Here is a 13,985-nt window from a genome sequence, read left to right as displayed (position 1 = left end):
AATAACATTTAAAATTGCATCGTCCTTAAGAATTGTTCTTATGAAAAAGGAAAAAAGAAAATAACATTCCTTTTAAAGAGCTAGGCATTTTAATATAAAAAATAATACTTTAATTCAAGGATCTACTGGATACCTTTAGGAGTCAAAAAGGTATACAGTATAACAAAATAAAGCGTAAAAAAGGAAGATTTGTTAGAAACAGAAAGGACACTGATCATGTACTATTACGCAATTTACTATTCCATTCGTCATTCCCATCTGACCTTTCATTAACCATTAACTGACTTCTCAGCGCAATCAGCACACATGATCAATAACTTGGGTTGTCCTTCGGCCACCGGTTAGTAATCTTTTCTCTATGGACAGAAACCATAAGTGCTCCTAATAAATGTTCCATGGTAGAATTTATCATTCCATTGGCCATTGCCACCTGGCCTTCGTTAACCAGTAATTGACTTCTTTGCACATGTGAAACACATGATCAGTAGTTGGAATGTCTTCAGCCACCAGTTACCAAACTTTTAGCTTTGAAAAAAACAAAAACAAAGTATAACTAAAGTTTGCATGCCAGAATCTATTCCATGGGTCATTCCCACCTGGCCTTTCATTACCAGTAAAAGGCTTCTGTGCACACCTGACACCTAAGTAGGGCTGCCACCTCATCCCTTTAATCCAGGACACATTAAATACACAGGTTCTGAGTCTAATATAATGCACTTAATGCTGGCTATACACTATACGAAAAATCGTTCACTCATTTTCAAAAAACGAACACTCGTCTGTGAGAATAGACGATCGTGCCTTTATGTAATGACCACATTTTGATCGATAAATCGTTCAATGGACATAAATTAATCAGTTTTTCATTCATTTTGTCACATGTGCCCAGTGCAAACAGTTTGGGCGAGAAACAAATTAACCTTTCAATTTATTGTATGTTCGGTAGAAGTTAGAAACCAATTTTCTATTTGTGCCCATTAACTGGATGAAAAACAAACAGTCCAAATGACAGATTTTCAAATGATTTTTCGGCTAGTGTATGGCCAGCATAAGGCACTAAGTGAGTTTAATTACCAACTTAATCAGCCACAGAACCTGTGTAATTAATATGCGTCCTGGTTTAAAGGGATGAGGTGGTAACGTTACACCCATGGCATTAGCTAGAATGTCTTCAGCCACCACATAACAATTTTTTACCTATGGAAAGATGCCAAAAGTATTCCCAATACATGTTTCAAGTCTGAATGCATCATTCTATGGGTCAGTCCCACCAGATATTTCATTACTAGTAATTGACTTCTGTGCACACCTTACACCCTTGATCAGTAGTTAGGATGGTTCCAGCCACCAGCTAATAACCCACATGGTGATATTTTCTAAGAACCCCTGCTTGTATTATAGTGATTTAGCTATGGACGAAAGCCGTAAGTATTTTATTGTCCATTCCAGACATTGCTATACCATGGGTCAGTCCCACCTGATCTTTTATTATCATTAATCGACTTCTTTGCACACCTGACACCCTTGATTAGTAGTTGGGTTGTCTTCAGCCACCAGCTAATAACCAACATGTTGATATCTTCTAAGAACATTTGCTTGTAATAAAATCTTTTAGCCATGGACGAAAGCCATAAGTATTTTATGGTCCATACCAGCCATGGGTCAGTCCCACCTGATTTCATTACAAGCAATTGACTTCTGTACACACCTGACACCTAGGATCAGTAGTTGGGTTGTCTTCAGCCACCAGCTAATAACCCACATGGTGATATATTCTAAGAACATTTGCTTGTGATACAGTCTTTTAGCTACAAATGAAAGCCATAAGTAATTTATGGTCCATACCAAACATGCATCAGTCCCACCTGATTCTTTATTACAAGTAACTGACTTCTGTGTACACCTGACACCCATAGTTAGTAGTTGGAAAGTCTTCAGCCACCAGCTAATATCCCACATGGTGAGATCTTCTAGGAACATATGCTTGTAATAGTATTTTAGCTATGGACAAATGCCATAAGTATTTTATGGTCCATACTAGACATGGGTCAATCCCACCTGATCTTTCATTACAAGTAACTGACTTCTGTGCACACCTGACACCCATGATCAGTAGTTGGGAGGTCTTCAGCCACCTGCTAAAAACCCACCTGGTGATATCTTCTAAGAACATTTGCTTGTAATACAGTCTTTTAGCTATGGACAAAAGCCATAAGTATTTAATGGTCCATACTAGACATGGATCAGTCCCACTTGATCTTTCATCACAAGTAACTGACACCTATGATCAGTAAGTGGGATGTCTTCATCCACCAGCTAATAACCCACATGGTGCTATCTTCTAAGAACATTTGCTTGTAATACAGTCTTTTAGCTATGAAGCAAAGCCATATTTTTTTTTTGGGGGGGGGGGGGGGTCCATAACAGACATTACTATTCCATGGGTCAGTCCAACCTGATCTTTCATTACCAGTAGTAACTGACTTCTATGCACACCTGACACCCATGATCAGTAGCTGGGATGTCTTCAGCCACCAGATAACAATCTTTGGCTATAGAAAGAAGCCATAAGCACACCTAATAACTCACATGGTGACATCTTCTAAGAACATTTGCTTGTAATACAGTCTTTTAGCTATGAAGCAAAGCCATAAGTATTTAATGGTCCATACCAGACACGGGTCAGTCCCACCTGATCTTTCATTACAAGTAACTGACACCTATGATCAGTAGTTGGGAGGTCTTCATTCACCAGCTAATAACCCACATGGTGCTATCTTCTAAGAACATTTGCTTGTAATACAGTCTTTTAGCTATGAAGCAAAGCCATATTTTTTTTTTTTTTGGGTCCATAACAGACATTACTATTCCATGGGTCAGTCCAACCTGATCTTTCATTAGCAGTAGTAACTGACTTCTGTGCACACCTGACACCCATAATCAGTAGCTGGGATGTCTTCAGCCACCAGATAACAATCTTTGGCTATAGAAAGAAGCCATAAGCACACCTAATAACTCACATGGTGAAATCTTCTAAGAACACTTGCTTGTAATACTTCCAGAAACACTAATATGAAAGAGCAGCAAATTTTGTCCAAAGGTTGGATGCAGGAATACCCCCACCATGCAAATCCAGTTGCAGAGAGTCCTGTAGAGGAGCTTGCAATTCATTAGCAGGTTAGCAATGACTGACAGGCACACATCTTCCCATCCCCAGTGTTCACAAGTGCGATCTCCTAAATTTGAGGGTAGCTATGAGCAGCACACACACTTTAATCTTTATTTTAAAAAAAAAAAAAAAGCCCCAGAGTGGCTTATAGAGAGAAGAGAGGGAGGGAGCAGGAGAGAAGTGGGAAAGGGGGGACCAGGGGGTGGAGAGAGGAGAAACAGAAGGGGAGGAGGGAGAGGGAGAAATGCAGAGGCAGCACAGACATTGCTACAACGCTTCTAATCACTACAGTCCCAGCCACCGAGCGAGGGAGACACAGGCAAGCCAGGCTAGCCAGGGCAGGCACTAGCCGAGCTGTACCAGTCTTTGTGACACCGGGGGTAACACAACACACACAAGGACAGACACAGGAGATCCTACAAGGTAAGATCGCAGCAGATCTCACACATGACAACCATTCATTTCTAGACACACTGCAGCAGGGGCAATAGGAGTGTCACAAGAAAAAGAGAACATGCGATCACTGATCTTCCTCGCAGATCTGAGCTAGGAACTGTCAGCTCTTGAGCCCAGCTTCCCTTCCTAGCCCTGTCATTCATCTCCAGCACGTGTTGAGAGTGGGGACTAGGGGCAGCTTTTAGCACTTTCTGATCAGAATTGGTGGAAGAGAAGGATATAGAAAAGGGGGAGGATTGGGGCAAAGTGATGGTGGGCACTAACCAGATCTCAGCAGAGTAAGCTGGTCAGACTCGTTAAAGGATCTGCACATATTAATCTGGAATGCCTTCATTGGAGGGATGATTGACCTAAATACTGTTCTTTTCATGTGGTCTTTGTCCAGGGGCTGCCATTCTTGCCTACTTTGGATGATGTGGATGCTGCTTCCAGTCACACTGGGCGTTTCTTGGCAAGGCAGGAAGGGGTTAATCGCAGTTCCTGATCAGTTTACTCATCAGTAATCATCTATATTTTTTTTTTCTCTTGATAAATGATGATCTGTGATTGTACAGTAGCCTGATCTCCCCCCAGTGCTATGTAGACTAGTTGGAATGCTTTGGCTCGATGCGGTGGCCATGCCTATGCAACAGCTGGATGACATCTGTCCAGAGCAGATCTGCAGCCATTGCACTATTGTCTCCTGTCTCTATCCAGCACCCACCGATCAGGCTTTTATTAAAACGTGTCTGCTGTCTGACATAGGGGGGGGGGGGGGGGTGTGATTATTGATCTGTTTGGCATCTGCGAGGGCTATAATAGACTGACATGTAGGGTGATCGTTAATGAGACCCATAAGTCTTGGTCTCTTGTTAAATGATGAACACCGCAGTGGAAATGAATGAGAGTTTACAGTAATTACCAATTCCTTTGTCTTTGACTCACGCATGCGCAGAGGCATGGGGCGTGGAGAGCTTTAGCTTCTGCATGAATCTCTTGCTGGTCCTCAGCATCTTTCTCCCTAATAGAATCTTCAATGCAAAAAAAAAAAGCAAGTGTGCAATGAAATGCTGCTTCTTTGTACTGCTCCTGATCACTCCTGTCATCAAATTTATTTAACAATTAATCACCTAAGTAGCCTAAGAAATAGGAGACTTAGGAAGATGGCATTGGTTAAGATTGGTGCTCCTGTCATTGCAAAAAATTCTGCCTCTTCCTATTTTTTTTTTTTTTTTTTTTAAAGACATGAGTTAAAAAAAAAAAGGAAAAAAAAAAAACCCTGCCCCAGTGTTAGCACATGCTCACAAAGATGGCTGTCAATGGATGTGGATCTGGTTGACACTTCAAGCTGGCTGTAAATCTTCCCATGTATATACATTAGTGATCAGATGTTTCAGCCAGCTCAAATAAAACAGGTTGTCCGTCTTCTTTTTTTTTTATTGCTAAAAATAAATCAAAATGGATAAATGAGACCTCTGGATGATAGTACCATAAATGAAGAAGGGTTTATTGGCCTGAGATATATTGTTGGATTGGGTGATAGTTGGTTTTGGCTTATTAGATCTATTCCTGTTTATAATTTTGATCCTTTTATTGTACTTTTCCACCTTGTAGATTTGCTAGATGTCTTTTAGTGCCCCCCAGCATATTTAGCATATTTAAAGAGGGGTTCTTTGTCATTTTACACCCAATCTGACCATGGTTTCCGCTGGAGGAGAGAAAAAAACCCAAAAGCTGCTTATACTGTAAATGCCTGGCTACATGTTCTGGTCTCTTGTACCTTGTGGTGGTGCAATGCTTTCTCCTACTGCTGTCTTGTGTTATTATAGTTCTAAGCTTCAGTGAGCTTCAAAATGGCATCCGCTGTCAAGATTGTATGCCTACTTAAAATGATAAATGTGCACAAAAAGCACTCTGCTGGCAGAATCAAATAAAATAGATTTTGGATTCTCTTCTCTCACATTTGTTAATAGGGAAAATGGGATTTTTGGATTCACGGGCATCGTTATGTGCTTTTATAGTAACTGCCATCATTTTTTTTTTTTTTTTCACACTGTGGTACAGAGGAGGAATGGCTGACCAGTAGTATTGCAAGGAATGATTGGGTGGCGTTAAGGCAATATGTGTCTTGGTTCTGTATTTTCTGTTACCACTTGTTATAAAAATAAATGAACCCTATTGTGAATTCTGATACAAAACAGATATGCAAAGAACCATGCTACGCCTGCTGTTTGGAGTATTTAACAAAGGAAAGAAAAATATGCAATAAAATTAATTTTCTTTTTTTCTTCTGATTTGCTCTTAATAGTTGAAGGATACACACGTTAATCTTGCTTTCTTAACTGAATAGTTTGTATATCTTTGAGTGTGTGAAACCTTTTTTTAAGCAGATATTCACCAAGATGCAAAAAGTCAATTTATTGGCACAACATGGTCACTGTGCTTTAAAATATTTTAAAACCCAAGAGCAAAAATGACAGGATTTATATTTCGCCAACTGTTTGTACAGCACTTGTATATAAAGGGAGACCATATAGTAACAATAACATTTAATACAGAAGGGTTAGGATGTCAAATATTGCAGCTTAGATATTGGTTGCATTTAATTTTTCTATTATGCACCTGATGATCCTGCCACTGACACACTTCCTGTCCTAGAGTGACAACGCTCCCTCCCCATTGCACTATATCTATGAAGTAGCAGGGTTGCTCCTTCTGATCAGGACTACAGAATGCCTTTCCTCCTCTCCAAAACATAAGGGCCAAAGGGGTTCTGTGGTCAACAGAGGTAAACTGGGCCCCCCCATTCTCTATCCTGAAACAACCCCCCCCCCCCCCCCCAGTAGCCGGGGGAGAGGAGGGAAGCCAGCAGTACTGCAACACGGGGGGGGGGGTACACACCTATGTCTCCAGGTATGATCTGTTATCACATACTTGCATTGTTATCACATACTTGCATTGGTCCAGCTTGGCACAATGTATGCATATCTCATAGCTAACAGACTACTGGTGAAGCTACACATTGCTGTAGTAGTTGGTGCTACCACAGTGTTAGATGCTATCTTTTGGGTCCTGGCTATCTCGCTGCACACTTACCACAGAAGGTTATTCATTTGACACTGCTACAATCCACAGAACATGCAAGGTGTCCTCTGATTGGATAAGGTGGAGTCATCGACTCTCTTCTGTCCCTAGTCTCCACCCCATCAAATCTAAATGTATTCATTAAGAAAAAATACAAGGCATTCTTTGAATGGCAGCAGTGCCCAAGTACTTATAACAATGATGATCACTGTTATAAGCAATCATTTTTTTTTTTTTTTTTTAATGGCATCCATTCATTCATTGTGTTCTATTGTGAAGCTGTGATTGGCCACAGCAATCACATGGTACAGATGCACTGTGATTGGCCCTGTCTGTACCAAATGATCACCAAGACCAATTCCAGATCAATACAGTAGTAAACAATGACTGGTTTTAAAGGAAAGCTTTTTATTGTGCACAACTGTCAGGTTATTGCTGTGATTGGTCACAGTGATCATATGATACTAGCACTGGCCCGGTACAATGATTGGCTATCTGCTGTGTCCGGTGGACACAGTGGGTGACAGATCGTGCTGTAGCGCGGCCCATAGGGTGCTTGCGAAGGAGTGCCTCAGAGGACAGCATCTGATGTCCACCCAGAATGGGAGAGCTCCCGCTTGCCCATCATTTGTCTATAGGTCGAGCGGGAAGCAATTAATGACACATGTAGCTGTTAAATATACCTCAAATGCATTCAATATTGGCATTGCTTGTAAAATCTCAGGTTTTGAAATCCTTAGGGTCCTTTCACACGACCGCTCCGATCAGATCCGCCTGTCAGTTTTTCAGGCGGATCTGATCGGATGCTCCATGCATCTCTATGGGGCAGCGGATGTCAGTGGAGACATGTCCGCTGCCATCCGCATTCGATCCTGTCCATGAAATCCGGATGAATGAAAACCCTATTTTCCATCTGTCCAGCGGATCGGATGAGAGCGGACAGGCGGTCTGCTCTCATGCGCTTCCCCTATAGAGATGCATGGGGCTCTGACACCTCCCTCTCCGCTCAGAGCTAAAGTTATAGATGCTTGTGTGTTCTTTTCCCACCCCTAAAGAGATGTATTCTTTTGACCACCCCCAAAATGTCACGTACACTTTTTAAATCTTCTGGGACATGGTAGTCTTTTAGAAGTTGAGCTTGGGACCAGAAGAGTGGAGAGTTCCTTTGCCCTTAATTATCGCTTAATAACAAGGATTATCCACATAAATGCCTGCAGGAAGTTAAGCTTATCTTTAGAGGCTTTAATGGCGCGATATGGTTTGTTTACTTGCTATGAAGCGGAATGCTCTCTAAGGTATGTACAGACAAAGATGGATATAGTACCCATAAACTGATCTGGAATGCATCACTAAACTAGCATTTTGAACATGCATTCCAGGTCTTGTCAGGAACTGCACATTTTGTAAAATTTACGTAAACAAGCACTTAAAGGGAAAATACTTCTTCCAGAGAGGATTAGCAGTTTAATTAGACTGTGAAGCATTATCACAGAAATACCAACTAAAGTTTGGAAGAGTTATAGCATTATAATTTTGGGTTCACATTCTCGCTGTTGGCCCATAACTGTGGTAGGTGGCCTACCTGATCAATGATGACCCGATAACCTGAGGTAGGTCCAAAGTTCAGCTTCTTAGCTGTGATTGATAGTTGCATAATAGAGATCTTTGGGCTTTCAAGTTCATGGGTTCTTTGGAATGCTAATACTGCACCTAGCAATTTACAAACCTAAAGATCACTGCATGTAAATGCCGGAGAACTCCAGGAAATGTTACTGTAAAGTGCCATGGTAGGTAAGCAATTTACATGTTTCCATGGCTTCCTTCTCTGCATATTCCACTTTAAAAACTGGGCTTCCAACAGTAGTGCTATTATTATCTCATGCTTGTCTGTAAGCCACACATCAAGAAACAGACCCATGTGAAGGCGTGAATAGCAGCCTTAGCCTGAGCTTCGGCCAAGCCATGCCCCAATGTGTTTCGGTTTGCTCCTGGAGCTAAACCATGGGGCTCCACGCCTTTGAGCAAAACATGTTGGGAGGTGTCCTGGCCAGAGCCCACACTGAGGCTGCCATTCATGTCATTCACTCTTTTACACAGGTCTGCTTCTTGATGTGTGGCCTACGGACAATCTTTCTGCTACATTAAGGTTTGGAGCTGCGAGGAGCTCCCATCCTAGCTAGCACTCGTAGTCACTTAGCTTTGGACTGTACCTCCCACCTGAGCGGCACCCATCTTTTAATTATTGGCTATTGTTATCAGCTTGCACATTCTTCTTTTCTTTGTGTGGCTTGAAAACATCAGTCCCATGGACTTGTGGGGGTTGACCATTAGAGTTAAAACAATATATAGAAATGCCACTGCAATCTGCATTCGTGTTTTTTTTACTGTAGGATACCTAGAGATTTTCACTAAAGTAAGTGTAAATTGCATATTGCTATAACCTAGTACAGCTTTAAATGCTTCTTGGAATTTTTTCTTTTAAGTTTACAAAAAAACTCAACATGGCCCTATGTTCACTATTAATAATAATAAAAAAAAAAAAAAAATATATATATATATATATATATATATATATATATATATATATATATATATATATATATATATATGTATTAAAATAATATGAAAAATGGAATACAGAATGTTTGGTATAACCAACCAATATTCTGATTCCTGGTACATACAATTCAACATTCGCAATACCATAGTGCAGCTCATCTGGAAGTGAACCTCAGTGCCATTTGTTTTTTTACAATCTAGAAACAACCTAGGCTAACAGATTTATCATATCCAATTATAAATGTCTAAAATGTTGGTGTATATATTTGGCCAAAAAGCTAAGAGGTTTTCCTGAAGTCAGCCCAATGTGTGGGGGTGGCCATTTTGGTAGAGGCAGGCTTTGTTCCTCATGATGAAGCCTCCAGCAAAGAGATCAGTGGGCAGCACCATAGCGACATCACCAAATCTCCTAAAGCTAGCAATCGGAGACAGCAATGCCTTGGATTTAACACTGCAGGCATACAGGTATATGTTTGTAGACACACATGCATACAAGGAAGTGCACTGCTATTTTTTTTTTTGGAGGCATTCCAGACACAAAGTAAATCTGAGTGTACATCTTTGGCTTAGTTTCCTATAACATAGCAGATCTTTACATTTGAGTCCAGGTTCACACGAAGTATATGAAAACTCATGAAGATACCATTCACAGGGTAAAAATTATGATGCAGTGTGCTGCAAAACATTTTGTAAATGGGTGTATGAAAACATGTTTACCTATATGCTTACCTAGCCTTCATCAAAGTACTGAACTATTTGTGTAGTTTAGGAAACAAATGGTTGTAGGCATGCACAGTGGCAGAACAAGATTTCCAGCAGGTATACCTTTTTGGCTCTCTCCAAGCAGCATTCATCCACTAGGATCACCTTGGTTACCTTTTTTTTTATTATTTTTTTTTTTTTTTACTGGTCCTAACCTGTTCTAGAGTGCTGCAACAATGTGTAAACTACCATTTTGTGAGTGGGGGAATGTGGTGATAACTGTATAAAGAAATACAGTCTAAAGCCGGCCATACACGGTTCGAATCTCGGCCATATATGGCCAGCCTAAGGATCATTCACAAGGTCGGTTATGCTTTTCCATCACCAAGAATCTATGGCAGAGAAACTTCAGAACATTGTTTGTGAAAACCCACGGCCTGATTTGTATCCTGTACAGATCAATTTCCATCACCAATACTGTTCAAATATAAGTGCTAATAGGCATGTGTAGATGAGATTAAGGCCCCTGACTAGCCATGGACATAGTTTGCATCCAAGGCTTATGGTTCTGGCTGCATACAACCTGGAAGCAGCTAATCCTCTGGTGTGTTCTGTATGTACCCTGATCTTTCTAGCTGCATGTACTGTGAAGTAAGTATTCTTGAAGGTTCCATGAACACTGGGCATAGATATTGTTGCTTATACAGATGTTTTGCATTTTTCTTCAGCCTGTAGAAGCTCCCCCATGTTAGCCCATGTGTGCATGCACAGGGAGTTTATATGCATATTTTCAGAGGAGAGTTTAGAGGCAGAAAAAAACCCTTCAAAATCACGTTTTGAGAGGCGCTTGGGGGCAGAATAAAAAATGCTTAACGCTCATAAACACAGCGTTTAGGAGTGTACCTTGTGGGGGGAGGGAATATTTTAGAGAAAGACGCTTATAAAATTCAAATGCCCATAAATGCTCTTGTGTCCGTTGACACCTGTCGACATCCGATCTGATCCTATCCGTGAAAAACGGATGGATGGGGATCTGTTCCCCATTCATGTGGCAGGTGTAAATGGACAGGCCGTCTTTTTACATCTGACCACCCACAGAGGAGAGCTGGTCGTGTCTGTGTCCACTCTGCATAAGGGAAATTAACATGGCCCACCCATCTACCTGCTCAGTGGGGATCAGAGGACAGATTCCCTGCTGAGCAGGTGAACTTCAACAGAGCCTGCCCCATGTGTAAGGAGCCTAAGAATTAAAGTTGTTTGTCCATTTCTAACAGCATAGAAATATCCACTGGGTTATATTAAAGAGCTGGCAGGCTGCCAAGATTCTGCAGAATAAGAAAATAAGTTGTGAACTTTGAAGATACATTTTTCCACAATGCCAATAGCTACAGAAGTTAATAAACACCAGCTTCTATGGCTAGTGGAAGGCAACACCTAGAGCAGTGGACTCTGGTGGGGACAGCACTGCTCTACGTAATATATCCCGGTTGTTGGCTCTCTGCATTGCAAAAAGAAGCCAGATACTGAAATGTATGCCAGTTATATTAATAATCCTGGGTCAAGCAACAGATTTGAATTGTTTCCACCAAACGCTAAAGTATAAGAATCCTCTTACTGCAGTTTATGAATCTTGTAGTCCTAATTTTGGCTTCGAAATTCTGTTTTTAGAAAATGTAATACTTTTTTTTTTTTCTGCATGCAGCACTGGGAATCTCGAGTGTTATTTGTCCTGGTTCCACTTGCATATAAAAATTTAAGCTGATAGTGTAATAGAATACATTGCATATCAATGAAACACCACCAATAACAAGACTATATGCTGTTAACAGAAGTCATCATCGTATATTGCTTGCATATATCAATGCTAAAATGCAGTTAATATAGCTGAATTAATGCCCTCTGGTACTATATTCGTCAGCAAATCAAATGCCAATGTGAAAATATGTAGGAAGAACATGTAATTTTGTGCTAAAAAATATTTCAAGATGTTAAGCATAGCCTTAATATATAAAATGTATTAAAATATTACATCACATGTGGCGGGTTGTATGCAAAATATCTTGTGATCATTATGCCTATTTACTTTCAGTATACTATTTAGTCTTGTGATGTGCATGCAAAGCCAATGGTATAATCCTTTTACCCATAGATGTTTTCAATATTTCGGAGAGAGAATCACAATAGGTGTAGGAAAGGTAGTAGAATGCTCAAACATAAGGAGGCACAATAAGCCCCTCTGCACAAAACTACTCAACTGTAAATGATAAGAAATGCAGGTGAAGTGCTATTTTATGTGCTACTGTACTTTAGGATGAGCTAGGCTGGAAAATGTTTCCTGTGATTGAGTCTCTAAATACAGTTGGCTCTGCTTCCAAGGTGTGGCTTCTCTCCAACCAAAACTTTCCTTACAGCCGACAACTTAACATGACTCTTGTATTTTGTATTGTGTATTGATGTGTGTTGATGTGATGTGCTTTACAATAAATGTGCATATCCAGGTGCACTCCTTAATAGCTTAGGAAAGCAGGGCTTAGTGAGAGTATTGCATTGCCATGGGAATCTATAGCATAGATGTAGTTGATATAACACCTTTTGGGATGAATTGGAGCGTAGACTGAGCCAGGCCTTTTCATCCAACGTCAGTACCTGACCTCACAAATACGCTTCTGGAAGAATGGTCAAACATTCCCATAGACACTCCTAAACCTTGTGGACAGCCTTCCTAGAAGAGTGGAAGCTGTTATAGCTGCAAAGGGTGGGCCAACTCAATACTGAACCCTACGGACTAAGACTGGGATGTCATTAAAGTTCATGTGCGTATAAATAAATGTGTGTGTGTGTATGTGTATGTATATGTGTGTGTGTGTATATATATATATATATATATATATATATATATATATATATATATATATATATATAATATTACACATACACACTAAGGACTAAGAGTGTCATGCCATTAAAAAGTTCATGTACATATATAATAAAAAAAAAAAAAAATGTATGTGTGTGTGTGTGTGTGTATATGTATGTGTGTGTGTATATATATATATATATATATATATATATATATATACATACATACACACACACACACACACACACACACACACACACACACACACACACACACACACACTATATTACCAAAAATATTCGGACGCCTGCCTTCACAAACACATGCATTTTAATGGCATCCCTATCATGTTGAGGTCAGTACTCTTTGCAAGCCAGTCAAGTTCCTCCACCCCCAAACTCACAGTGCACAAAGGTCAATAAAGACATGGATGAGAGAGTTTGGGGGGAAGGAACTTGACTGGCCTGCACAGAGTCCTGACCTCAACCCGATAGAGCACCTTTGGGATGAATTGGAGCGCTTTCTGCAAGCCAGGTCTTTTATCCAACATCAGTGCCTAACCTTTCAAATGCGCTTCTGGAAGAATGGTCAAACATTCCCATAGACACACTCCTAAACCTGGTGGACAGCCTTCCTAGAAGAGTTGAAGCTGTTATAGCTGCAAAGGGTGGGGCAACTCCATATTGAACTCTACAGACTAATGCCTCATACACACGTAACGATTATCATCGGCCGACCGATCATCCGACTTTTGTCCAGAGTTGTGTTTTGTTGGTTGGAATGTGCCTAGACTGCACACGAATTTTCTCGGCCAACAAAAATCTACTTCAGAAGTGATGTCATGTGCTGGTTTACTTTCCATGTGTTTTTTCTTCTCTGAGCATGCCCAGTCTTGCTCATCAGATTTTTGTCTGCCAAAATCTGTACTGACTGACGGAAAATCGGCCGTTGTGTTGACGGCCAACAAAAATTTTATAGCCTGCACACCAGATTTTTTTCGGCCGAAAAGTCGGAGTCAGTTGTCGGAAGCATCATACTAACAAGCCGAGAATCAGCAGATCAGACGTTGGCCGAAAATTCACGGCCAATTATCGATGCATGTGTACGAGGCTTAAGACTGGAATGCCATTAAAGTGTGTGTGGGGTGGGGGATCAGGCGTCCCAATACTTTTGGTA

At 40.6% G+C, this 13,985-nt stretch overlaps 1 protein-coding gene and 1 long non-coding RNA gene across 2 annotated transcripts in view; one reads left to right on the top strand and one right to left on the bottom strand.

The window, feature by feature from the left end:
• Window positions 1-1,299: 1,299 nt before the first annotated feature.
• On the bottom strand, window positions 1,300-3,310 carry LOC309556374. The gene is made up of 3 exons (XR_014225316.1): window positions 2,536-3,310; window positions 2,059-2,135; window positions 1,300-1,672 (listed from the first exon to the last, which is right to left on the bottom strand). It is a non-coding gene; the product is annotated as an uncharacterized lncRNA (long non-coding RNA).
• A 91-nt stretch (window positions 3,311-3,401) lies between these two features.
• BASP1 (brain abundant membrane attached signal protein 1) overlaps window positions 3,402-13,985 on the top strand; it is a 117,564-nt gene continuing 106,980 nt past the window's right edge. Inside the window, exon 1 of the mRNA XM_082259246.1 lies at window positions 3,402-3,592. The gene's annotated coding sequence lies outside the window, so the exon portion shown is untranslated. The remainder of the gene's footprint in view (window positions 3,593-13,985) is intronic.

Source organism: Pelophylax lessonae (genome assembly GCF_965119305.1).
Source record: "Pelophylax lessonae genome assembly, chromosome: 5".
NCBI lineage: Eukaryota > Metazoa > Chordata > Amphibia > Anura > Ranidae > Pelophylax > Pelophylax lessonae.
This window is presented reverse-complemented; position numbering and strand designations above follow the sequence as displayed.